Source organism: Eleutherodactylus coqui, chromosome 5 (assembly GCF_035609145.1).
Source record: "Eleutherodactylus coqui strain aEleCoq1 chromosome 5, aEleCoq1.hap1, whole genome shotgun sequence".
Classification (NCBI taxonomy): domain Eukaryota; kingdom Metazoa; phylum Chordata; class Amphibia; order Anura; family Eleutherodactylidae; genus Eleutherodactylus; species Eleutherodactylus coqui.
In genome coordinates this window covers 117804364-117831653 of record NC_089841.1, presented here as the reverse complement: position 1 = coordinate 117831653, position 27290 = coordinate 117804364, and the positions used below count along the sequence as shown (strand labels likewise).

At 42.1% G+C, this 27290-nt stretch overlaps 1 protein-coding gene across 1 annotated transcript in view; it reads right to left on the bottom strand.

Annotated features, from left to right (window-relative positions):
- The window catches only part of CAMK4 (calcium/calmodulin dependent protein kinase IV), a 200885-nt gene that overhangs the window by 89521 nt on the left and 84074 nt on the right, over positions 1 to 27290 (bottom strand). The window lies entirely within an intron of this gene.

Here is a 27290-nt window from a genome sequence, read left to right as displayed (position 1 = left end):
TGAGTTGGAGAGTAAAGGACCATTTACACGATGCCCGACACTCGTCCCTGTGTTTCCTCGCTCCAGTGCTCCTGCACGGGAGCTAGCAGAGCTGTCTCGCTTACAGAGTGGCTAGCAGGGGGACGGGGCAGTGCAGAAGATTTCTCTCCTCTCGCTCCCCCACCACTTCCATTGAGATAACATAGCAGCCATTTGCTACTGAACGGCCGCTGTTTAAACTGAATGATGAAGCTCATCATTTATGCTACATAAAAGATCAGTGATGAAGCTCATCGCTCATCGTTAAGTTTAAACAGCGGCTGTTCAGTAGCGAACAGCCACTGTGTTATCTCAATGGAGAGGGGTGGGGGAGTGAGACACAGGGACGAGTGTCAGGCATCATTTGCCCGACATTCATCCAGTGTAAATGGACCTTAAATCCTTAGTTAGTCCAGAGATAAGGGTGTTACATTTTTATAATCTGTAAATTGCTGTTAGTTGAGAGACCTGATTCCCCTCACTATCCCTGGACCAGATTTCTCAGATGTTAAAACCCCCACCATAAAATTTTACGCAGGTCTCAATATATCTAAAGGATTTATGGCGAGCTATAACATCTGAGAGATCTTGTCCAGGGACAGGAATTAAATAGCATAGAATAAAGCAGATAGTATATACTATATTAGACAGGTCTATCATGCTAATGAGAAAATGGATACATTTTTGTAATTTAAAGTAACTTATTGTGTGTAAAAGAGCCTTAAGTCTGAAGAGTGTAAACTATCTTTGTTAAAAAAAAAAAGCATGTAACCTGCAATGGAGCCTTACATAATTGATACAATATGCCTCAAGTACTGTCTGCTAGGTAGAATTTTTAGAGGTCTGTATTTGGCTGCTGCAGCTTGAGACATCCCATATACAGTTTGACTGCAGTCTGTCAAAATAGACCTGAAGTGGAGAATTGAGATGTGGTGCTGGACATCTGACGACTAAGGAGAGGTATCAGCTTTTTTATTATTTTTGGACATGAGCAAAACTAAAATATTCCCTTTAGAGGGGTGCAACATAGCTCTGGCACAATCTAGCCATGTTCCAGGGTGCAGTTGGTCTTGCTACTCAAAAAATAGGGTTGACAACTTGACACCCTTTGTGAATTAGCCACTACGCCCCAAGGTGTGACATCATCACCTGTGATATCACTACCAATTCAGGGGCTGTAAAGAGACAGGTCAGGTAATGTAGTTTAATTAAGCAATATAATGTAATGTAATATGTAGAAGTGTATGCCCATTTATCCGTACAGCACTGTCTATGGACAGACATAGCAATTACCTAACAGTATGTTATAAGTGTTCTGCATACTAAATCAGATTTGATACTGGAAGGGTTAGCTTAGCTCCTCATTTGTAACCCTACCAGACATCACTGCTGTGCAGGATTTGTCCTGTTCCAAAGTATTGATGCAAAGTTCTTGGAACAAGTAGTTCATTTTAACACTGACAAGTTTCTGCTCAGCACTGACTACAGATAAATGCTATATGTGGGAGACAAGTGACAACGGCTAAGGGCAGATCTCATTACATCTTCCTCCCACTCTCCAGGAGAATAAACTTTTTCTATCTTTATTAACATTCAACCACTGTGCTGGAAATGACATATAATAAGGTGACAATATACTGCGGCTGGAAACATGCAGTGGTTGGTATAAAAAACGAAGACTCTTCAATTAGCGCTTTTTCTACCTTTCAGAAGTTGCTTCCCCTTCATTGAGGCACACTGTCACAGCAGTGATACCAGCGCCTACACTCCATAAGTGCCATAAATCGCCCTCATTGTAAAGAATTGTATACTCTTGACAGAAATGCTTCATCCAGCCGTGTGATTTGAGTTGCAAAGATTGTCATAGTTACTAATTCAAGTCTCCCTGTGGTGGAAGTGAGGAGAATTGTATATAATCACCATCATCCAACTATATCATAATATCCAGAAAATACAAGGTAAATAAAAGGGCATTTTTACTGCCTCAGACAAGCGTGTGCTGGTGCGTACGTAGGTGAGCACAAAACTGGAGCGCCCAGATACGTGCACAAACACGCGTGAATGCAGGTCTTTGCACTATTGCTCTCAATGGGGTCGCGGCTGCTGCCGGCAGCCCCATTGAAAGCAATGGTCTGCCGGCAACCACTGCAGTGATTTTCAGGGAAGGGCTTAAATATAAGCCCTTTCCTGAAAATTATTCCTATCTGGTGTAAAAGAAAACTATATATATATAATATATATATATATATATATATATATATATATATATATATATATGCACCTTTCTGCCGCTGCCGGACTCAGGCGTGTCTAGCAGCTGGGGCCCTGTCACTGTAACAAAGTTCTTTCAGCAGACTCCCCTCTACTCACTGTCACAGCTGACTCTCCTTCTCTGCTTCTCTCTGTTTCTCTCCTGCTTCTTCCATTCTTCTCTCTTTCTACTCCCTTTCTTCTCTGCCCTGCGATCATTGTCTCCCCCTATATATCACCTCAGTCACCTGACCAGTCTGTCTGCAGCCAATCACAACCTATTTGGTTGCTAGGCTACCTGCATCACCTGAGTCTCTAGGCATTTTCTCCATCCTGTGCAGCTGAATAAAAATGACCTAACTGATTGCTATAGAAAAAAGAGAGGAAGCGCCAAAGAACCAATAGAACCCTAAATGATCCAAAAAGGGAAAAAAATAGAAAGTTCCTGGTATATTAAACCAGATATCTCACCTCCAGATCAGTTTTCCATAGGACTGTGTATGTAGGTCTGTATTGCAATAATCCACTTTTTCCAAGAGGAGAGTCGCTGGAAAGAGTTCAAGGGTCCATCAAAGGAACCCCCATATGAAATGTAAAGAAATGGTCGTTTAATAAAAAATTCCTTCCTGCACTCACAGAACCTACTTAAAAGACGTAGTATAAATATTCCTCCAGATAAAGGAGACTTACTTTGGAGGAGGGGGTTATGATGTCTTTGGTGGCTGCATAGATGTGTTGGAACCAGGAGGGGGAATATTGGACATCATAACCCCCTCCTCCAAAGTAAGTATCCTTTATCTGGAGGAATATTTATACTACGTCTTTTAAGTAGGTTCTGTGAGCGCAGGAAGGAATTTTTTATTAAACGACCATTTCTTTACTAACTGGTTGCTAGGTTACCTGCATCACCTGTGCAAAACTCCAATTTTTTTCTTTATTCAAAGATGACAGAAACTTATAGACAATCAATCAGGACAGACACAATGTAGGAGCAGTAAATGCGTGTGTGGAAAGCAACGCGTTTCGGAGGTACACAGATAGCCTCCTTTATCAAGCATAATGAACAAACTCAACGTAAAGGTTATACTCATAAATCTTTTGCTTAATGGAAAGTGACTATGGGAGAGGGGGAGAGGTAAAAGGGGAGTAAAATACCAGTCTTTCCCCCCCTTTAATCCTTCCCCATTCCCTCCTCCTCCCATAGTCACTTGTGTTTAGTGAGTGGCCAGCCAGATCTAGGGTTTATTCTGTTTATACCCTGCTGTGTAGAATGTTTGCTGTGAAGATAATAAAGCTGGTTGCAGGCCAGTTTAAAGATAAAACTTAATAGGGACATTTAAGAAGGCTTATATGCCAGTTTTCTGGTGTAGAAAAGTTGGAAAAGGGCCACTTTTCAGGCTTTTGCACCAGCCTCGATATTATTTTAAAGGCGGCGTGGCTTGTCAGGAGGGGCACGACTGACAGATTTATGTATGCTCGGGATGTGCTGAATGCATGAAGAGGTGTGCGCCTCTTGTATTCAGCACTCTGTGTGCCCAAGGAAACTGCTAAGCCAATGTGTTGAATGGAATTGTTTCATGTGAAGTTCCGATGGGTTAGCATGGAAGCCTAGAGGCTAGTGAAGAGCTTAATAGGCAACATTCAAAATTACTATATACTGCAATACTAGTATTGTAGCATATAGTACAAGTGATGAAGTGATCACAAGTTCAAGTTCCCTATGGGGAGTAAAAAAAATACAACTAAAGGTTTAATAAAATGTTTTAAAGTTTAAAAGAAAGAACGTTTTCCTATAAAAAAAATTAACAATAAAGAAAACCCACATAATTGGCATCGCCCTGCTTGTAAACCTCCAAACTATTAAAATATCACACTATTTATATTGCATGGTGAACACTAAAAAAAAGTACAGAATGCCAGAATTGCAACTTTTTTCTTTGTTACCCTGGCTCCAATAAAAAATTGATTAAAAAGTAATCCTAAAAAAGTATGTACTCCAAAATAGCACTAATAAAAACTACAACCTGTCACACAAAAAATGAACTCTCAGACAGCCTAAGGCTTTATTCACATGAGCGTATATAGCTCACCGTTTTCACAGCCGGCCAATATATGCTACTATCTGATGCATTGGATTCGAATGCATCAGATCAGATGGGCAATTTTCCAATAGAAATGCTAAGATTCCAAGATAGCGCATTTTGGCTGGGCGCTTTTATGTCGGCCAGGAAAGATAGTCATCGAACTATCTCCCTGGCAGGAATATATCAGCGGCTGCGTATGACTCCTATGGGAGCCTATGACAGCTGCCAGAGAAGGGAGGTGGGAGGGAGTTTAGCATAAACTCCCTAGCCCTTCTCTCCTCCTCTCCGTCCTTTGCCGGCTATTTGTAATAGGAGGGGGTGGGGGCGGAGTTAGTTGCTAAGTTCCAGCCCCATCCCGCCCCCTCCCATTGCTGATTGCCGACAAGAGGCGGAGAGGGGGTGGAAGCTTAGCACACTAGCTTCCGCCCCATCCTGCCTCATCCCCTTGCCGAGAGACGGCGAGGGGGAAGGAAGGGGGAGACAGTTTAGCAGAGCTAAACAGTCTCCCCTTGCCCGATGGCATTGCCGACTCGGGTATATGCACCAGGCCCGGGCCATCTGAACAGGCGCACATACATTAGATTTGTGCGCCCGTTCACGCCTTTTTACATCACCGGTGAGCAAACGTAAAAATGCATGCGCCCATTTGAATAAGCCTTAATCAACAAAAAAATAAAAACTACAAAAGCTATGGGCTCTCAAAATACAGCATAATGACAGGAAACACTTTTTGAATAAAAAATAATTTTTTTACTTTTTAAAAGTAGCAAAACATAAAACCTATATAAAATTGGTATCAACCTAATTATACAGTCCCACAGAATGAAATTCACCTGCAATTTGTACTGCACCATGTACATAATAAAAATTATGCCCCCGGGTCACCCCATCCCCCAAAAAAGGTGCAATTGCATTTTTTTATTGCAACCTACTTAAACATTTTCAGTACATTATATGGCACATTAAATGGTACCATTAAAAAATTCAACTTGTCCCACAAAGGTCTATGTCAATGGAAAAATTAAAAAAATTATGGCTCTTGGAAGAAGAGGATGAAAAAAAAAAATCAGCTGTCTGGTCTTGAAGGGGTTAAAGAATAAACCAAGGAACATGAAGAAGAAAGTTTTTTACAGGTGTGAATAAATATCCATGCTGTAAACTGATTAGCCCACCCTCTTAAGTCCTTGTCTTGTATAAACCAAATTTCATTACACGTTTTATTAAACAAACGTCAACGTGCGATCTATCACATTTTATATTTAGCTTTCTCTGTGTTAAAGAATCTCACTTACCAAACAGATCTGTCATGTTGGAAATAATGATCCAGCTGCTTCATTATGAATTTGCATATCTGTGAATTCAAATTGTTGCTATTTACAAATGAATTGCTCTTACATGAATGTTCCGCAGATAGCTCAGTAGATGTGTGTATCTGTATGGAGGGGGAAAGAAGTCTATGTATCTAATTATACTGCGGTTTTCTCCTTCTTACCTATCCAAAAAGAATTCTGCTTAGAATTAAAGTTTTTCTGATGCGTAGAAGGTTTATATTACTACTTGTGAAAAATCTGGCAACCCGTGCAAATAAAACATCACAACAAATCCCATGTCAGAGAAGATGTCATAGAATACATCTGTCATACAATTTCCCTGCCCAGTGCAAGTATGTAAAAAAATCATAGAATGTAGCCATACTTATTGGTATACTGATACAAAATACAAGAGCAGGTATAAGCACCAAATCCATAGCATGCGGACAGCCAAATTGCTATATGGAGGAGCATTGCACAAGTGCAAAATACTAATTAACAACCACTCACACACCGACCATAAATGGGGATAGTGTCTGATTAGTATTATACTTGCACATAGAGAAGGCATACAAGTGTGCCACTGATACGGGTAGTGCAACATGGAGGCTTACAGGCTATTAATGCTGCGCCATACGTTAAAGCCCAGTGGGTTGTCATGCAACTCAAAAATGAGCAACACTTGTACTGACACCCCGGGCTCCCCCAGCATCTAAAGTCAGAGTACTTACTGCAAAAATAAAAAAAGATAAATACAAGGTATTGGTTAATATCTTGGTCAGAACACAGAAGCATGCAACCCACATCAAGGGTCCTCATTGTCTCGCGGGTCCCTACACCAACATTACAAACAAAATCACATAAAAAAGACATATCAATTCAAAAAACATAAAAAGGTGGCCATACTTATTATACTAATACAAAATACAAGGGCAGGTACAGATAGCACAGTGAGAATCTTGCATGAGGTTTGTGCGTTGTGAGGTTATTTTGAATGGAGTTATGCCAGACAGATGTTTTTTCTATCAAAGGGATGCTGCGAGTTAAAAAAAAAATTACAGAATGTCTTATCTTTGGGAGCTCCCTTGGAAGGCTTCGCCCATTGTTTTCAATTGGATCTTTAAAGACTTCACATGGCAATGGCATGCCGTACAATGTGCATGCGAGTGTGATTTGATGTTTCGCATTGAAATCAATGGGAAACCCTTGCGATCCTGTGATGTGTGCCTGAGGATCGCAATATTACATAAGCGATGCAAGGTGTTTTTGAATTGGTGTGTAAAACCCACATTGGCAAGCACGATATCGGGTGGAGTTTCTCGGCCTGATATCGCGCTCGCCTGTGTGAATTCGGCATTAATAGTCTGTAGGCCGGCATGATGCACTACACATATCAGTGGGACTGGATCCATTTTTATGCCATATCTATGTACATGTATAATATTAATCGGCCACTCCCCCTAATATATGGCAGATGTGTGAGTGGCTGTTCATCAGTATTTTGCGCCTGTGCAATACTCCTCCATATAGCAATCATCCTGCCTGCATGCTGAGGGATTTGGTCTCTATAAATGACCTTTTTATGTGATTTGTTTGTAATGCTAGTATATACGGTAGTATGTCAGATTTTTCATTCGCCGTATTTAACACTAAAGCATGTCCACATTTTTATAGTTTATATTTAGCTATATTCCAGATAAAAATTGGAGGAACTAAAGTATATCATTTTAGGCTGTTGTCACATGGGAGTAAGTGGATTTACATGTGCATTTGTGCAATGGCCGCTGCATATTTGCACGCTTGTGCTTTACTGCACTTTTTCCGTGTGCATATTGTTTGCATTTGCACACGCAAAAAAATTTACAAGCATATTCCTATTCATTTAAATGGGCGACTAAGTTAAGTTCAATATGTGCTATTTTTTTGCGTAAATGTGCAGGAAAATAGAGCATGCTGCGTATTTTTTGTGCAAATGAAATATGTCTGAAAAATAAGCTTATGTTAACAAAACCATTGAAATCAATGGGTTCTATTCATTGCACATTGCGTGTGCAGATTTTGCACCTGCAAAACGCTGCGCAAATGTATTCGTGTGACACATGCCTTACTTGTACTGTTTCTGGGTTACAGCTTGTATTATAGCCCAGAGCGGCAGTCACAATTCAGTTTTTTTTTTTTACTTGAACCCTGCCTGTCCTTCCTCTGCTGTCCACTGATGACAACATCCGGGCCGCTGTGCTGGACAGCAACCCACACAATCAGCTGATGGATGGGGGTCCCAAGAGATGAACGACATCCGTAAATTACTGATGACCTGTCTAGAGGATAGGTCATCAGTTGAAAAGAGCCAAGACCACCACTTTAACAACCAAAATTAGGATTTGGCTGGAAATGCAGAAGCGTAATCCTCTGGTATATTTACTGCTATGTTTTGTAAAAGGTATTACCTGGCTTTTAAAAATAGATGCCTTATGTTCAGAATAGGCCATCAGATCAATGGGAGTCTGCCGCCCAGGGCTCAGCTGATTGAAGGAGCTACAGCACTTGTGCAAGAACTGTGTCATCGTCAATTTAGAACGCTGCTCTTACACAGAATGCCATACTTTGCGTAGCGGTCATTCTAAGTACTGCACCCTTGTCTCATTCACTTCAATGAAGTCTCCTGATTGGATCCTACAGCTGTCATTTAATCAGAGCTGTGGAGTATTTCAATGGAGATCACTTACTAAAGTGGCATCCCAGCGATTAGAAGTTCTTTTTTTGATGTGGCTTCGATTGAGGTCATAGTAACAGGTATGACACCCCTCTCCATTGCCCCTATGCTCCTACCCAGCACTATCAATAGTTTTGTATTGGCAAATTTGTTGACTAACACCCTATAACATAATTGGGCAAATGTCACTGTAAATTGTTTTATTGGCTGAAAGGCAATAGTGTATTTTATTCTGCAGAAATACAAAATAACCTGCTGTGTGCCAAATGACACGCTATTCAATTGTTACTACCCGCCAAAATGGTCACCTGTCTTAATATTGGTGGTCCTTCATTTCAACGATCAGGGGTTCAGTCAAGGCCAGGCAACAATCCCAGCATTAGTGAGTTGGACTGCCTTAACATGGCATTATAAAGATGTCTGCTGCCCTACTCCATGCTTAGCAAAATATTCACGTGTGCCGAATGTCACTTGGGTGTGACCCATGTATAATCCATACCCCACAATTCACATGTAGTTAAGCTGCAGGAGGAGCAATTATAATACCCAATTTAGGCAACCCTGCTCATTAATTACAGATATACTGCAACAAGTCTGACCAACCCCACCATTTCGGAAAGCAGTACCGTCAGAAAGGAAGTCTACGAAGGGAAAGGGGGTATGGATAGAACTAAAAATGTTTTCCATTTTGTCTGAAATTACATTTGTTATATGTTAAATAGACTGGGGAAGACGAGCAAGAAACAATAACAATAAACTGTAACAGAGACAATCTGAAATAAATGATACATAGAATTCTCTAAGGAAGCCGGTTATTGCTGCACATGGTCCTGCTCATTGTGCACGTCTAACAGGATGTTCTCTCTATCCAAACTGCCATAAACCAGGCAGAAATTATTATTACATAAAAATTACTCGGCAGTTCCTTCACTGAGAACAATCTGGCTCTTTGAAATGTGCAATTTATTACAAGTACCAAGTAGTTCAACTGAGTTATCTTTGTGTCACACAATGTGACAGTCACTTCATGCTGAAGCTCTTCTACACAGGAAGGACACTTACTTAAAATTACATAGCCACTTAAAGGGAACTTCATCCAGTAACCACCAAGGATCAATATCCCAGGTCCAGAGTAAATAATGGAGCCCTGGCAGGTGTATTGAGTGTTAGGCAACCTGTCCAGAAATATTACAATACTGCTACAGTGTAACAGAGTGTCATGTACTTATCTAATGGGTCAGAAACCAGAAGATAGGTATGTTCACACAATATGATGCTGGGAGACAAGGAGAAGTGGACAACCACAAATACCCAGGAGCAAAATGATGTACATTGTATCATTCTCACAGAAATGTAGCAGTGGAGGATGAAAGCAGAAATACTTTTAGCACTGAGGTTTTGTTTCTACTTTTTAAATTCAATAGGAATAAAAAGTTACAAAGCCAGAAGAAAAGAGGGAGGGAAATGGCATATATTAATGTGATACCCTGGGCTGAGAGTAAATGCCTGGAGACTAAAGGTTCCCCAAAGTCTTACTTATATTTCTGTAGCCTATCTGTATGCACAGATCTCTGGCAAGATGTCAGAAACTGAAAGAAGTGTTTGATTGTTCTCAGTAAGAGAAACCAAGTAATCTTGCAGATATGATACCTTTCAATGGCTAACAAAAATGCATGATGTTACAGCGAGCAAGCTTTCGGGAATATCGTCCCCTTCGTCAGGCTAATGAATGAAACTAGTCAGGATGGCACATAATTATAACATACAGATGAGGAGGGGAGGAGAGCACATTCTGGTTGATCTAAATAAATGATCTCACACCGAAATTTGAGACTGTTTTGCACTCAAGCCTTAAAACAGAGTAGAGACGTATATTGTAAATCAGCGCACTGAGCTCAGAACAATTTTATGATGTGTCTTATCTTTCCTTCAACCTGCACATGGAGGGAGATGCAGCACCACCTAGTGGATAGCAACATTATTACAAGTCAAGTTCTGAATTTTTATGAAGTTTTAAAGCAAAAGAAAAAAAATTATGATTTGGAGGAGGACATCTCTCTTCACCTTCTTCAGAGCTTTTCATATTTTCCACTTATACAAGAATCCTGGGCTGAGGTTCAATCCATTCTTGAAGGTATCAAACATGACCATAAATTTGTACTCCCAAATTCTTCTGTGATGCTGCGACTTGAAATACCCCTTCAGTATGATAACTCTCACAAAAAATGTTTGCCACAGGTAGTTCAGTCTTTCCCTCTGTCTGCATAGGATTGCATAAACCAATGCAATCTTATGGCAGTGTACAACGGCAGAAATTCCGCGTGAAATCTTGCTGCAAAATTTCCGCCCATGTGCATTCAACCTAAATCAAATGAATATTTTGTGGGAGCATCCTTTTCCTTCAAAACAGCATCAGTTCTTCTAGGTACATTTGTAGAAAGTCAGGGATTTTGTAGAACTACAGTCAGGTGTATCATTACCAGCTATAACAAACAGGTGATCATGATGATCATTTTCCTATGTAGGCTGAACCAGTCATTAACTGTAACAGCTGTGCAGGAGGCTTAAAACTGGGCAAGGAACAGCCAAACTCTGCTACAAAGGTAAGATTATAGAAAACTATTTCATGTCACAGGTCATACACCATGGCAAGACACAAGGTAGTTATGCTGCATCAACAGTATATTATCTCCTAGGTAAAGATTTCAAAGCAGACTGGGGTTCCAAGATCTGCCAAACAAGCTCTTTTGAAGAAGCATAACGAAACCGGCAACACTGACGACCACAGATGCAGCGGGCAGCCAGGGAAACTTATGGCCCTTTTATACAGGATCATTATCATTCAGAATCGTTCAGATTTCCACGCTCCTGCATGCAGCGACTGTAAACACACGCAGCGTCTGAACAACTGAGCGAGAGTTGTTCATTCGTTCAGTTTATGCAAGCAGAAAACTGAACGACGTGCCATTCAGTTTAAACAGCAGTCGTTCACTTCTCAACGTCTGCTTACCGTGAATGCAGGCGGGCGAAGTGAGAACACTTCCCAGCCCGCTTTGCCTCCATTTCGGCACTGATGAGAGTGATGCCAACGATGCCCATGTGTAACAGCACATGCGCGAGCATCTCTGGGATTAGCTGTCAGGCATCATTTGGTTGACAGCTTGTCAGGTGTAAAAGGACCATTAGTGCAGCAGATAAAAGACAAATCTAATTTTGAAGGAAAGTAAGCACGAATTCTTGCAGGTACACCCATCTACTCTTTGGAGACATCTTGCCAGAAGTGTGGTGAGCATGGACAAGAAGGGCTAGAAAGTTACAATTTTTTGAGCAAGTACAACGTGCGGAAACATTTGTGACTTTTTTTGCCAGGACTCACACAGGCCTTGTTAAATTTCCCCCACTGTGCACAAAATATGTTATACTTTGACAAAAGAACATACAGTAGAGTAACCAGTTCTCCAATGACACATCATATAAAAGCCATTCTCTTTTGTTGTATTCCTCCGGATCAGCAAAGGATCCTCTGGTTGAATTAGACTGATACACGTTTTAATTTCTTGAACAATACTAAGACCACATTCATACATCAGTATTTTGGTCAATATTCTACATCAGTATTTCTAAGCCAAAATACCGCAATGTGAATGTGACTTTACTTTGTAACTACCCTTATATACTAAATATCATGAAAGTCAAGAAATATAAATCAAACAAACTAAATCCATTCATTCAAGACACGGTGAGTCAACTTGTCAGCTCTGAGTCACTCCTCACAAACATTTACTTTTTTGATCCTTTTTCTCTACCTGGACTGCATTTAGCCCACACTGTTTCCTATGGTGTAATTGCTTCCTCTCCTTCATTTTCATATAAATATGATACAGTGTATGAAATCTAAAACATTATCTAGCACAAAGTATCAAAATATCATCTAAATCAAAACAGGTTTGTGTTTCAGTATCCACAGCGGTATTTACAGATGGCATTGTGGCAGCAGTATTGGTAACAAGCAGCCGGGTACAGTCATGTGAAAATGTAAGAACATGCCAAATTTTTAATTTTTTAACATATGTGACCTTATCTGTAGTTCATCTTTATAAAAATAGTACTGAACAAAAAATAATATATTTTCATTGCAGTAGTTTATTAAACCAAAATTGAGATGTGCCTCTTCTTTCTATGGAAATATACATTCCTACATATATTAATACCGTTATAACTAGATATGAGCGAGCACGCTCGGATAAGCCTGTTACTTGAGCGAGCCTTGCTCTTCTCAAGTAACTGCATTCTCGGGGTGGGGGGTGGATAGCGGGGGTTAGCAGGGGAGAGAGTGAGAGCAATCTTTCTCTTCCCCCCCCCCCCCCCGCTCACCCCCGCCGTCCCCCCGAGCACGCTCGGACAAGAATGCAGTTTCTCGAGAAGAGCGAGGCTCGCTCGAGTAACTGGCTTATCCGAGCATGCGCACTCATCTCTAGTTATAACCTGAAATTAGAATCAGGTGCACATGATTGAAACATTAAATGCTAAATCTTAAAGGAACGTGTTTAATTTAAAGGTAAACTGTCACATTAAACATAATGTCTAAACTGCAGGCAGCTTGTTATAGAGCAGGAGGAGCTGAGCAAAGGGATATCTTCTGTCGTTTTATTTAAAGAGATTCCGAACAACTTGTATTTTACTCATTTCTGCTCATTCTGAGGTCCAGTGGGCGGTCCTAACAGTGACTCACAGCTATCTCTGTATATACACTTAAGTGCAATGGTGTCCAAGGAGGCGGCAGCATCAACGGTGTAGAAATTGTAGAAAAAGGTTTTATTGCTCCATGGCCATTTTATGGAGCAATAAAACCTTTTTCTACAATTTCTACACCGTTGATGCTGCCGCCTCCTTGGACACCATTGCACTTATTTGGGGTTGGGTTCATGACCCCACAGGTGGCTTGGCATACACAGATTGGAACCTCTGCACTTAAGTGCATGTGTTAGGTGTGCTGCGGGACTTTCTTATTTCTACTGTATATACACTTAAGAGATGACTGTCAATCAGTCAGGCCACCTGCTGGATTCCCAAGCTCAGAATGAGCAGCGATTTAAATGAATAAATGTGTGGTATCACCATGCCTATGTCTAAAGAGCTCTCTAAGGCCTTCAGAAAGAAGATTATAGAGGCCTATACTTCTGAAAAGGGATTTGAAAAGATTGACAAACAATCCAACATCTGTCATTCCACTGTCTAGAAGATCATCTACCAGTAGGAAAGATTTCAAACAATGACCAACTTGTTAAATCAAGGCCAGCAAATTCAACACTAGACAAGAATGCTTAAAAAAGCCACTACTGATGTCAGAGTGCATGAGTTTATATTAGAAAGAGGCTTTTTCCAATTAGTTCTTTGGAAGAGGGATGTCATTGTTGTCTAGAAATGGGAAGACTAAATGCCCATAATCAGATAGAAAATTGTAGGTCTTCTGGCACAATGTGTTGTGAACAAACAATGCATAGACTGAGTTATTTGGCTACAGTACCATAGAGCATCCATCAGGAGATTAAGGCTACCTGTCCACTGGCATGTTTTCATTGCGAGATCTGCAGCGATAAATCGCCCGCAGACCTGGCAAGACACGCTTTCCATAGGCTAACTACGGAGAGCGCAGCCCGATGTCAACGAGTGGAGAATCATAGCGCTTCTCCGCTTGTGGGATTGAAATCGCGGCATGCTGCGATTATCCGCAGTAAGACTATCTATTAGATGTCAGTTCTCCCCCCTCGTTCCCGGCGGCGGAATATCGCTAGCAATATTCCGTCATGGCCGTGGACAGGCATCCTTTAGCATACCTACTCTGTCAGAATAAGCTGACGTGTGTACTTGAGGTATAACACTATCTCTGGCCATTATATGACTTGTATCCTGCATTTTCACCAGCTTTCAGCTCTGCAGGCTTTATATGTGATTTTCAATTCTCTCTGATCTGGTGGAGACTACTGCAATGACTTCTTCTATACACTGCACTCGGAGAAAACTGCAGTTTCTCCTTAACTTTCTGTAGCACATGCACAGAAGATTAATATCAGCATGGAGGACACTTGCGAAGTACTGAGCAGTGTAGATGTGATTTCAGTATCTGTAAATCATCAGTTACCTGCTTCAGTATCTGTGTGTGACTGTGCTTCTATCTTCCTCCTCCCCTATTTTTCTCCACAGACTTCTTTGGGCAACCTTAACCCCCTCGCTTCCTGTAATCAATCTTGGTGTCTGTGTTACTAGAAAGTGAATTCACTTGACAAAACGCAGTAGATAGCAAATTAGAAGGAAGACCCCCTAGTGACCAGCACTTTAGGCACAATATACAATAACAAGCAATAAGGGGAGCGTATTGCTTAAATCAGTTCAATGTAAACTATCTTTATTATATATAGATACATATCTCGTTTTCTTTACATTGAATATAAGAATAACATACTTGTATGTGAAATGGAATGCAAACTTCAAAGGCAGGGAACAGGACTGAACCAAAACCTGGTTTGGAAAATAGAATTTGCAGCAAACTTCAGGTCTCCATTACAGTTTTACTCAAACTGCAACACTGGAAAAGTATCGTGTTTTGCTGGATAAGTAGTAATTAGAGAATTCTAAATGTAAACTTTATAGCCCATAATTACTCTACAAATGGCTGTACTGAAATCACATCGCTACAAAATGAAGATACATTTTGTTTGTTGCAACTAAAGACTTTGCTGGCTCTTAACATATTTGCAAAAATCCATTCACTGTAGAGAAGCGTGGGTTCTTAACTGCCAAGCTGTCAGCTAGAGGATCCAATTAAAATCTCTGGAGGTAATTAGCTGCAATTATCAAGAAAGTACATGCAAGCACATGAAGAATGGGGTTTGCAATGTATTAATATTTTTATGATTAAACGTCATTTACTGATCTTGTTGCAAACTGAAATTACTATTAGAGCTGCTAAAGGGTAATTGATATCTCAGATCACTAGAAAGCATATTACAGCTTTCCATTTAGGTACTGTATATATACAGTACATATATACATATAGATTATATATATGCTAGGGACAGCAAAGATTCTGTGATTCTGTGCAGAACCTTCAAACTTGCAGACCTCTGATAGAGTACCCAGGGTTGAGGAAGACACATACCACCCATAGGGGTGAGAATTATTAATTTATGCATGTAATGTGTGTATATATATATATATATATATATATATAGCTTGTTAATTTCTTTTCTGCTTCCAAAACATCTACCTTAAGAACAGCTAATGTCTAATCTGGCACTCTTATCAGGCCAGTTCTGGTTGCTTTCAAAGAGACCCAATGCAAGCACATTTTAGCAATCTTATTATGACCACACTCTCCACTTCCTCCGCTGAACCAAGACTTAGGTCATCATGGACCCCAATGGTGAGAAAAGTTTGGTTCAGTAAAATGGCAGGTATAATAGAATATCTGTCTGAACTACGGCTGTCTGAAAGTGGTCCATAGCTTCTCCACTCGACTTCACTAAATGTTCCTTACCATAGTCAGAATCCCTCCATGATTATCTGTGTTCAGTGGTTTGTTCCACAATGATGCAGTGAAATGAGGAGAGATGTTGTATGTGTTTAGGAACAGAGCATTGCCCACAATTAAGAAGGAGTTCTGACTACCATTAAAGATGGAGAAGACTATAATCTGAGGACATTCAGCCATGTCTACTATAGAGTGCAACAAAAAGAAGCAACAATGTATACTATGTGTATGTATGTGTGTGTGTGTATATATATATGTATTTTGTAGACAGACACATACATTTATTTTACTCTGCTCTGTACAAATATGTAAAGTTGTAAAGTCAGCCAACATTGAATATTCTTCAGAATATACTAATGTTTGCATTTAGTATATATTGATGAACAGTCTATATACTGAAGATAAACCCTTTTTAAAATGAAGCTGTGTTGGTCATCAGCTGATTGCAAATCTGACTCCTGAAATCCTGCTGATATCAGCTGATTAATGGGAGTTTGTAGCCAACAACACTGGGAAAGATAGTGTTCATAACATTAATGATCAACTATTATAAAGATGGCTGGGCTGAGTCCATCAGGGTGGGAACTACTCTTTCTTAAGGCTCATTTATACACAAAAACAATCTTTCAAACAACTGAAAGATTGACAGTTCTAGTGATTATTGTTCAGAAAGTGCTAATGGACACTAATGTCCATTAACATTTTATCAGCTTCATTTGCATGTAAATGAGCCTCCAGAAGCTGTTTGCAGAACACAACAGGTGGTCTGAGCTCTTTAATCAGCCCCATTGTTCTTGTAGGAGTTGGCAGCTTAATACAATGTAATCTGCTGCTCCCCTGGAGAACACAGCATGCAGTCCCTGCTATCTCTTTCCCTCTGAAGGATGGATTTTATGCTTACCTAAAAATCATTGTTCAGCCGAAGAGTAAATGATGGAAGCATTTACACACAATGATTATCTCTCACACCAGTTGACTGACACATTTACTAAACATATAAGAATACCTATTAAATACATTCTCAAGACATTTGCAGAACTTCAAACTTTTGTATATTTTCACATATAGCAAAAGCAAACTATATTTTTCTATAGACAAAACCTTTAAGTTTAAGGTATTTAATGTGTTTTTACAATCTTCTGCTTAGAAAAATCTAAGAAATATTTTTATCTACCGGTTTAGAGAAAAAAGCATAGTTAAACAAACTGCAAACTAGGAAAAGTGACATTGTGTAGGATGGATTCTCTATCAACAAGCCCACATATGTCCTGTATAAATAGAACAAACAAACCGTTATATGCCATGCATACAGAAGAGGAAAGGAACCGCAGGCAGGCTCATCTAGCCCATTAATGTGCCTATTTGTAATATTTTTGGCACATGGCATTTGTTGCTGGGTTCACTGTGTAGATATGGAAATGATGTTAACATCCTGTAAGTAGCTTATTTATTACGTCTGCACTATCAATAGAAAACAGAATGAAAATGTGTTAATGAATATAGTATAACCAACACTGCTTCAAAGCAAATTGTAGGGCAGGAAACTGTGGAATTAACTACATAGGCTTACATACTTAACAGCCTAAAAAGGGTATTAAATGAATACAATAAAATTCCTTTAAACAAACATCAATAGGAACTGATAGGCACTCTATTATTTTATATTCTGGACAGTCATAGAAAAGTATATAAAAATCACTTGTAAGGTTAAAGGGGTTAGCCTAAGCTTAAAAAAACGTTTTATAGGCTTAAAGGGGTTGTCCCGCGCCGAAACGGGTTTTTTTTTTTTTCAACCCCCCCCCCGTTCGGCGCGAGACAACCCCGATGCAGGGACGTACAGACAGCTTACCGGAGCGCTTACCTTGATCCCCGCGCTCCGGTGACTTCTATACTTACCTGTGAAGATGGCCGCCGGGAACCTCTTGCTCCGTGGACCGCAGCTCTTCTGTGCGGTCCACTGCCGATTCCAGCCTCCTGATTGGCTGGAATCGGCACGTGACGGGGCGGAGCTACACGGAGCCGCTCTCTGGCACGAGCGGCTCCATAGAAGACAGCAAGAAGACCCGGACTGCGCAAGCGCGGCTAATTTGGCCATCGGAGGCCAAAAATTAGTCGGCACCATGGAGACGAGGACACCAGCAACGGAGCAGGTAAGTATAAAACTTTTTATAACTTCTGTATGGCTCATAATTAATGCACAATGTATATTACAAAGTGCATTATTATGGCCATACAGAAGTGTATAGACCCACTTGCTGCCTCGGGACAACCCCTTTAAAATGGTGTTAAGTAAAGAAAAAAGGTATACTGGTCTTTAGAGATGAACGAACGTACTCGTCCGAGCTTGATACTCGTTCAAGTATTAGCGTGTTCGAGATGCTCGTTACTAGAGGCGAGTAGCACGCGATGTTCGAGTTACTTTCACTTTCATCTCTGAGATGTTAGCGCGCTTTTCTGGCCAATAGAAAGACAGGGAAGGCCTTACAACTCCCCCCTGAGACATTCAAGCCCTATACCACCCCCCTGCAGTGAGTGGCTGGCGAGATCAGGTGTCACCCGAGTATATAAATCGGCCCCTCCCGCGGCTCGCCACAGATGCATTCTGACAGAGATCAGGGAAAGTGCTGCTGATGCTGGAGCTGCTATAGGGAGAGTGTTAGGATTGATTTTAGGCTTCAAGAAGCCCAACAGTCCTTCTTAGGGCCACATCTGACCATGTGCAGTACTGTTGAGGCTGCTTTTTGCAGTGTTGCACATTTTTTTTTTTTTTTGTATATCGGCCATGCAGAGCATTGCGTCCAGAGCATTGCGTCGTGCAGTAATTTTACATAGTCCACGGCCAGTAGTGGTGGTGAGGCAGGGACAGTGAAAGACATATCCAGTCTATATAGGCAGTGGGCTTTTCCAAAAAAATTTTGGAAAAAAAATCTATTTGGGCTGCCTGTGACCGTCCTGACTGTACTGCGTCTCTGCTGGGGGTAGTTGTCCTAATTCATACGCAGCCAGCTAAGTGTTACAGCAGGCTTGCGCACAATTCTTTCCTGGCTCTGCGTTGCCTCTTACATCACCGCTGTCATCCTGTCCAGAGTGAAACAGTCTGCAGTAATTTTACATAGTCCACGGCCACTAGTGGTGGTGAGGCAGGGACAGTGAAAGACATATCCAGTCTATATAGGCAGTGGGCTTTTCCAAAAAAATTTGGGGAAAAAAATCTATTTGGGCTGCCTGTGACCGTCCTGACTGTACTGCATCTCTGCTGGGGGTAGTTGTCCTAATTCATACGCAGCCAGCTAAGTGTTACAGCAGGCTTGCGCGAAATTCTTTCCTACCTCTGCGTTGCCTCTTACATCACCGCTGTCATCCTGTCCAGAGTGAAACAGTCTGCAGTAATTTTACATAGTCCACGGCCAGTAGTGGTGGTGAGGCAGGGACAGTGAAAGACATATCCAGTCTATATAGGCAGTGGGCTTTTCCAAAAAAAGTTGGGAAAAAAAATCTATTTGGGCTGCCTGTGACCGTCCTGACTGTACTGTGTCTCTGCTGGGGGTAGTTGTCCTAATTCATACGCAGCCAGCTAAGTGTTAGAGCAGGCTTGTGCAAAATTCTTTCCTGCCTCTGCTGTGCGTTCCATAAGCGAAGTCAGCCTCCAACCACAGGCCAATAAGCGGCACATTTAATTACAGCGTTCTGTTTCTGCACTACTGGTAATACAGCATGCTGAGGGGTAGGGGTAGGCCTAGAGGACGTGGACGCGGGCGAGGACACGGAGGCCCAAGTCAGGGTGTGGGCACAGGCAGAGCTCCTGATCCAGGTTGGAAGAGGCAGTGCGGTGGCCAGGGGTAGAGGCAGGGCCAGACCGAATAATCCACCAACTGTTTCCCAAAGCGCCCCCTCGCGCCATTCCACCCTGCAGAGGCCGAGGTGCTCAAAGGTCTGGCTGTTTTTCACTGAGAGTGCAGACAACCGACGAACAGTGGTGTGCAACCTTTGTCGCGCCAAGATCAGCCGGGAAGCCACCACCACCAGCATGCGCAGACATATGATGGCCAAGCACCCTACAAGGTGGGACGAAGGACGTTCACCGCCTCTAGTTTGCACCGCTGCCTCTCCCCCTGTGCCCCAACCTGCCACTGAGATCCAACCCCCCTCTCAGGACACAGGCACTACCGTCTCCTGGCCTGCACCCATACCCTCAACTCCGCTGACCTAGGCCCCAACCATCAATGTCTCTCAGCGCACCGTCCAGCCGTCGCTAGCGCAAGTGTTGGAGCGCAAGCGCAAGTACGCCGCCACGCACCCGCACGCTCAAGCGTTAAACGTGCACATAGCCAAATTTATCAGCCTGGAGATGCTGCCGTATAGGGTTGTGGAAACGGAGGCTTTCAAAGGTATGATGGCGTCCGCGGCCCCGCGCTACTCAGTTCCCAGTCGCCACTACTTTTCCCGATGTGCCGTCCCAGCCCTGCACGACCACGTCTCCCGCAACATTGTACATCTATGAATTAAAAACCCCCGTCAGGTTGGGGCATGCAGTGTGGGCCGAAGCCCACCTGCATTTAATCTGACGTTAGCTCTGCTGTCCAGGGCACTGCAATGGGATACATTTATGTACAGCCGGTGGGTTCCAGGGAGCCACCCATGCTGTGGGTGCACACGGAATTCCCATTGCGGAGTTGTACCTGCCTGTGATTATTTATAAAAAACCGCGGTCTGACTGGGGCATGCAGACACCTTGACAGAATGAATAGTGTGTGGCACATAGGTTCCCCATTGCTATGCCCACGTGTGCAGCTCCTGATGGCGGCGGCACAGAATTATATTTCTCATTGCTTCTGTACAGCATTGTGGGCTATCGCCCCGCCCGTTTTAAAGAGGGTCGCTGCCTAGCCGTGCCAACCCTCTGCAGTGTGTGCCTGCGGTTCCTCCTCATGGCAGACGCACTTATAAATAGACATGAGGGTGGTGTGGCATGAGGGCAGCTGAAGGCTGCGCAGGGACACTTTGGTGTGCGCTGTGGACACTGGGTCGTGCGGGTGGGGGGTTGGGCAGCATGTAACCCAGGAGAAGTGGCAGCGGAGTGTCATGCAGGCAGTGATTGTGCTTTGTTGGAGGTAGTGTGGTGCTTAGCTAAGGTATGCATTGCTAATGAGGGCTTTTCAGAAGTAAAAATTGTTGGGAGGGGGGGGGCCCACTCTTGCCGCTATTGTGGCTTAATAGTGGGACCTGGGAACTTGAGATGCAGCCCAACATGTAGCCCCTCGCCTGCCCTATCCGTTGCTGTGTCGTTCCCATCACTTTCTTGAATTGCCCAGATTTTCACAAATGGAAACCTTAGCGAGCATCGGTGATATACAAAAATGCTCAGGTCACCCATTGACTTCAATGGGGTTCGTTACTCGAAACGAACCCTCGAGCATCGCGAAAATTTCGTCCCGAGTAACGAGCACCCGAGCATTTTGGTGCTCGCTCATCTCTACTGGTCTTCTCAGCAGCTTCTCGTCCAGCTCTGGCACACAGGTCCCCATCTCTCAAAACCCAGAAGAAGTCAGGGTGTGGTCACGTGACCATTCAGTCAATGACGGGCTTCAGCGGCCACGGAAGAATCACTGCTGAAGCCTGTGATTTACTGAGAGGTCACGTGCACAATAAATGGCACACAACTGCCTGTAGGCTATTTCCAGCGAAAGGGACCTGTGCACAAGTGCTGGAATGGGAGCTGCTGGAGTAGGTGGATATACCTTATTTCTTTATTGTACACCATTTTAAGCCTATTAAATTGTTTAAAGCCCCAGAAAACCCCTTTAACCTCCTAATGACACAGGAGGTGCAAGATTTGTATAGAGTGGGAACAGGAGCCGATTCTGTTCCACACAATGTGGGTGCTGGCTGTCTTTGACAGATGATACAACAGCTTCAATCAGCATGAGTGCTGATTGCAGCTGTTAATATTTTAAACACTGCTGCCCATTCTGACAGCAGCATTTAAATGCCCCAATTGGAGACTTGGTGGTTCCAAATGGCACCCGTGCAATAAGATTAGATGGTTCTGTTCAGATGCCATAGTAGCTGGAGACCTTCTGAAGGCCCCCAGGGCTGCCATGGCAGATTACCTACTATGGCGTGGCTTGATAGGCTGCCTGTTAGAATGTGGTACAATGCAATACTGTGGAATTGCATTATACTCTATGAGTGATCCAACAATCGCAAGTTCAAGTTACCTATGGGGAATCAATAAAAATGAACAAATGAGTTTTAAAAGGTGTTTTTAATTGTTAAAACTGTTTACACTGAACAACTTAAAATACTAAACGATGATCGTTCAGTGTAAACAGCAGCCATTCAGTACTGAACGGCCGCTGTGTTAAGTGAATGGAGATGGGCGGAGGAGCAAGAGGAGGGAAATCTCCTGCAGCCCCCCCGCTGTAAGCCAACGATACTCGCTCCTGTGCAAAAACACGTGAGCGAGTACATACAGTGATGAGTGTTGGGCATTGTTTGCCCGGCATTCGGCCCCTCTAAATAGGGCTTTACTCTTTCAGTTTTATCTTATCTCCACTTGGTATGCAGTTGAATTTAATATGTTGTTCCCTGTAAGGAGCCATTTTGGGCTGAAAAGTTACTGATTGCAGTGTTCAACAGGATGACTGGCAAAAAGCCCAGAAAATGTCTGCCCCTAGTCAATACTTTGTCTCCAGTTCTGAGAACCATGAACCCTTTTTATAAACTGCACGATTATAAGCTTTTTCGCTTGGGTTTGGCGGCCCTTAACATCCCGCTGCAATGCTATGACTATGCCTTTAGGCAAAACATCTGAAATATATTTCATAAGTTTGCTGGTCTATCTACTTCCATTGAAAGTGACTACAATGAGCTTTGTGCATTTCATTTTCTCACTGGCTCAATAACCTTCTCTTAGTATTTAGGTCACATACCCTTCATTCCACAGGCAACTTTAGTTGACGGATTCCATAATGTCTGATTCAGCATAACTCAGACTAACATCAGGCAAAAAACAATTCTGTCCTTTCTGCTGCCTCTCTTCAGGATTTCATACCCCACATAATAGATTGCAGCATTAGAGGAGCCATGTATGATTATACTGGTGTTTAGGGTCACACATCTTTACCTTAGTAACATATACATTGTATTCCCATTTATCCTCCACTCTCTGCCCTTACAGGTATAAAGAGTACACATGTACAGGGTTCCATAAAAAATCACTTCATTCAACTGATCAGACTAAAATGTTAAATAGAGAGGACCATACTGTATACAGAAGTTAGAACAATCAATATACAGCTGTATGTAGTGCGTATGTGTAAGCTAAGGCATTTGTATAACGACATGGGGTTATGTTTAGTCTATTTATGTTCCCTTTACAATCTGGCTTTGGCAACAGTCTGATTCTTCCCAGAGAAGCACATTATGGACAAAGGGGTGTTGGCTATTGAAAAATTAGCATAATCGGCACGATAATTTACAGAGTCTAAAGTGTGTATTGTTATCTATATGTAAACGTGAACATTTGTTTTTGTGCTCTTCATAGGCTCCTACATGCCTTCAAGGATCTCAGCCAAACTTGGTACACAAATTCTTCATGATCCATCCTAAAATACTGGAAGGGAGGGGGAAGGGGGTGTCAACTGTTTGGTGCTCATAGCAACCAATCACAGCACAGCTTTAATTTTACTAGAGCAGCTTAAAGGGGTCTTCCGGGCACAGACTAACATTTAAAACTCTAACGGCAATAAGTAATTTTGTAGTAGGTTCACTGCACCTGGTCTAGCTACTTTCTCCATTTTCTATGTCACTTGACCCTCCACCTGAAAAACATTTCCACTTCCTCTGACATTTTGTCAGCATTTGCCATTTTCTCTCCTGTCCATAGCATACTACTTCCTGTCAGCATTGCATGATGGGAGTACAGGATTGGAAGCTCGGTGCTGTATGGCTCATGTGCAGTGCAGAGTGCCGGATGGTCCTGTCTGCCGGCGTCAGCAGCTTTCTCCAACACAGTTACAGGGAAGTTGGAGCTAGTAAGTTGTAGGACCTGTGTGAGGGGTGGAGCTACAGCACTGGCCGGTAAACAAGCTCTATGCATGCTGGGAGTTGTAGCTAACAGTCTCTGTTTACTGTGGAAGTGATGCATGTGAACAGTGCAATATCGCTAGCTGCACAGACAAAGAAAAGTGCCCAGAGAGGCAGTTAAAAAGTACATGTTGCCGCTACTAAGCTGTAACTTCTAGATTTCAACATTTTCAGAATTTCCATTTTGTTTCTGGAAAACCCCTTTAAGGAATGATTAAGGAATGATTGGTTGCTATGCAAAACAAACAGTTTGTTGGCACAGTTTCAATTAATGAGAACTATTGTAAAATTTATGGTACACTAAGATGTTTTGTGATTCAGCATAGTGAGTAATTTAGACGTGTGGTGGATCTGGAATGCCTCCGAAAAAATGGAAACCGATTGGGCAAGTTAAGGTCAAAGCAAAGAAAGTAAAATTACTGCGAACAAGTAAGACAAGCAAACAACATGGCCAACAACTTAAGAATGAGTGGGAAAAAATAATACATTAAGGGCTACAGAGACCCCAGTACAGCATGGGGCCCGACATCAAAAAGAAAGGAAAAGAGCCAGGACATCAAGGGCATCAGAAACCATGGAACAGTATGAGGCCCGGACATCAAGGGTTGCAGAGACTGCAGAACAGCATTAGGCCCCCAATTTAAAAACAGAAAGACAGAGCCAGTGCATCAAGGGTGGAATGGCTACCCGGGCAACACCGGGGTTTATTAGTTAGTTATGTATATATTACTAGACAACCTTCAACAACCTTCGATATGTAGGTTGTCAGGTTCTATATGAAGATTGTCAACAACCTTCGATATGCAGATGACACCACACTGCTTGTGGAAAGTGAAAGGGACTGTACCTCCAACGAGTGTAAAAGGAAAGTGAACACATGGGACTGTACCTCAACAGCAAGAAAACGAAAGTCATGACCACGGTAGGCAACGGTACAGTGAAAATAAAAATTAACAACGAAAAAGTCGAGACAGTCCAAGATTTAATCTTCCTTGGATCCAAAACTGATTGCAACGGGCAATCTGGACCAGTTATCAAGAGACGGATTACACTTGGTGAGAATGCAATGCAAGGAAGGAAAAAGATCTGGAAAAGCAAGGACATTAACATTGCAACAAAAACCAGACTGGTCAATGCAGTCGTCTTTCCCGTAACGACGTATGGTTGTGAAAGTTGGACGCTCAGGAACACAAACTGAAGGAAAATTGATGCATTCGAACTATAGTGATGGAGGAGAATGCTACGGATACCTTGGACTGCCATAACCACAAACAAGGTTGTGTTAGATCGCGTCAAACTGAAAATATCGCTAGAGGGCAAAATCATCAAACAGCGGCTCTCTTATTTCGGACAAGTGATGCGTGCTAACTCACTGGAAACAGTACTGATGCTTGGCAAGGTTAGTGGGAAGAGAAGATCAGGACGACAAAGAACAAGATGGCTAGATACAATCATGGCCACCAAGAACATGTCAATCGCAGAACGGAAAGAAGTGGTGAAGGACAGGAATGCGTGGAGAACATTGATCCATTGAGTGACCGGAGGTTGGATGCGACTGAACGGATAATCATATTACTAAAAACATTGGTTGTGATGGAAATTTCTATTATCAGTTAAAACAGTTGAAGTAGTTTTCAATTAAGTATTTTTTTTATTTAATCCAGCCAGTTTTGATGCCAGCATTTTTTTGCAACAAAAGCAATGCATCTAGAGCTTCTTATCTGTAGCTCAAATGGAAATGATAAAACTCATTTGATACTAGGTTGGTATATAAAATGAGAATGCTTGGTCTGGATGAGAATGTGTGTAAGTAGGTTAGTAAATGGCTAGTGATAGAAAGCAGAGGGGGGTTATTAATGGTACTTACTCTAATCGGTCACCGTTACTAGCAGGGTACCATAGGGGGCAGTATTTATTAATGACCTGGTAGAAGGATTGCACAGTAAAATATCAATATTTGCAGATGATACTAAACGATGTAAAGTAATTAAAACAAAAGAGGACAGAATGTGGTTGCAAGAGGATAAAGTAATGGAATGGATGGACTACAGTAGCCAGAGAGGTTATCATAATTGGGGTTATTTAGTTTAGAAAAAAGCTGGCTGAGGGGCGACCTAATAACTATATATAAATATATCAGGAAACAATACATAGATCTTTTCCATCATCTGTTTATACCCAGGACTGACTGTAACAAGGGACATCCTGTACGTCTAGAGGAAAGAAGGTTCCGTCACCAACACAGAAGGGGGTTCTTTACTGTAAGAGCAGTGAGACTATGGAACTCTCTGCCTGAGGATGTGGTGATGGCAAAATTGATAAAATAGTTTAAGAGGGGCCTGGATGCCTTTCTTGAGCGTTACAATATTCAATATTACATGTTCTAGTCACTAATTACTTTAGAAGGCCTAGTTCACAGGAACGTTGTTTTGCACGAGCGTAACAGCAAAAAAAGCACGCAAACGAAGCTGCATGCCCATTGTTTTCGAAGGGGCCACCCCTGCTGCTAGCAGCCCCATTGAAAGCAACCCCTGCAATGATTTTCGGGGAAGGACTTTAAATATAAGCCCTGAGCAGTGCTGTCACAGTTTTCAGTGATGAGGGGACTCACCGCGGGGAATATTTACGTGCAGCATGGACCTATGCGGTGCACGCATGTCCTATCTTTTACAGGTTTGCAAATTTGCACGCGTGTAAAACACAGACATGTGAATACACCATAGCAAAACAATGGTTCTCATAGACGTGTGGTTTTGTGCGCACATATGTGCACACAAACACAAGCTCGTGTGGACGAGGCTGAAGGGTTGTTGATCCGGGGATTATTCTGATAGCCAGACTTGGAGTTGAGAAGGAATTATTTTCCCCTAAATGAAAAAAATGGCTTCTACCTCATTGTTTTTTTTGCCTTCCTCTGGATCAACATTTTGGCGGGGAGGGGGGGGGGGGGTAATGGGCTGAACTAGATGGACATGTGTGTTTTTTTGGCCCTACATACTATGTTACTATAAAAGGTGCATTTTTTGTGGTATTTTCCATTAATTTTGGTGCATTGTTTGGCTTTATAGCAGTTTTTACAAAGCACAGCATTCACTGCTTTTGTTTCTGGCATTTTCTCTGTTTACATTTCCATAGTTTTCTTCTAGACTTTTCTACAGAAAAAAAAGACTACAAAAAAAAATTGAGTGTGACTAAAAAGTGCCACAGAAGAAAATGCTTGTAAAAAAAATACATGACTTTTATTTAAGAAGCTAGGAAAATGCTAGGAAAACAGAATATGTGTAAAGGAAGCCTGA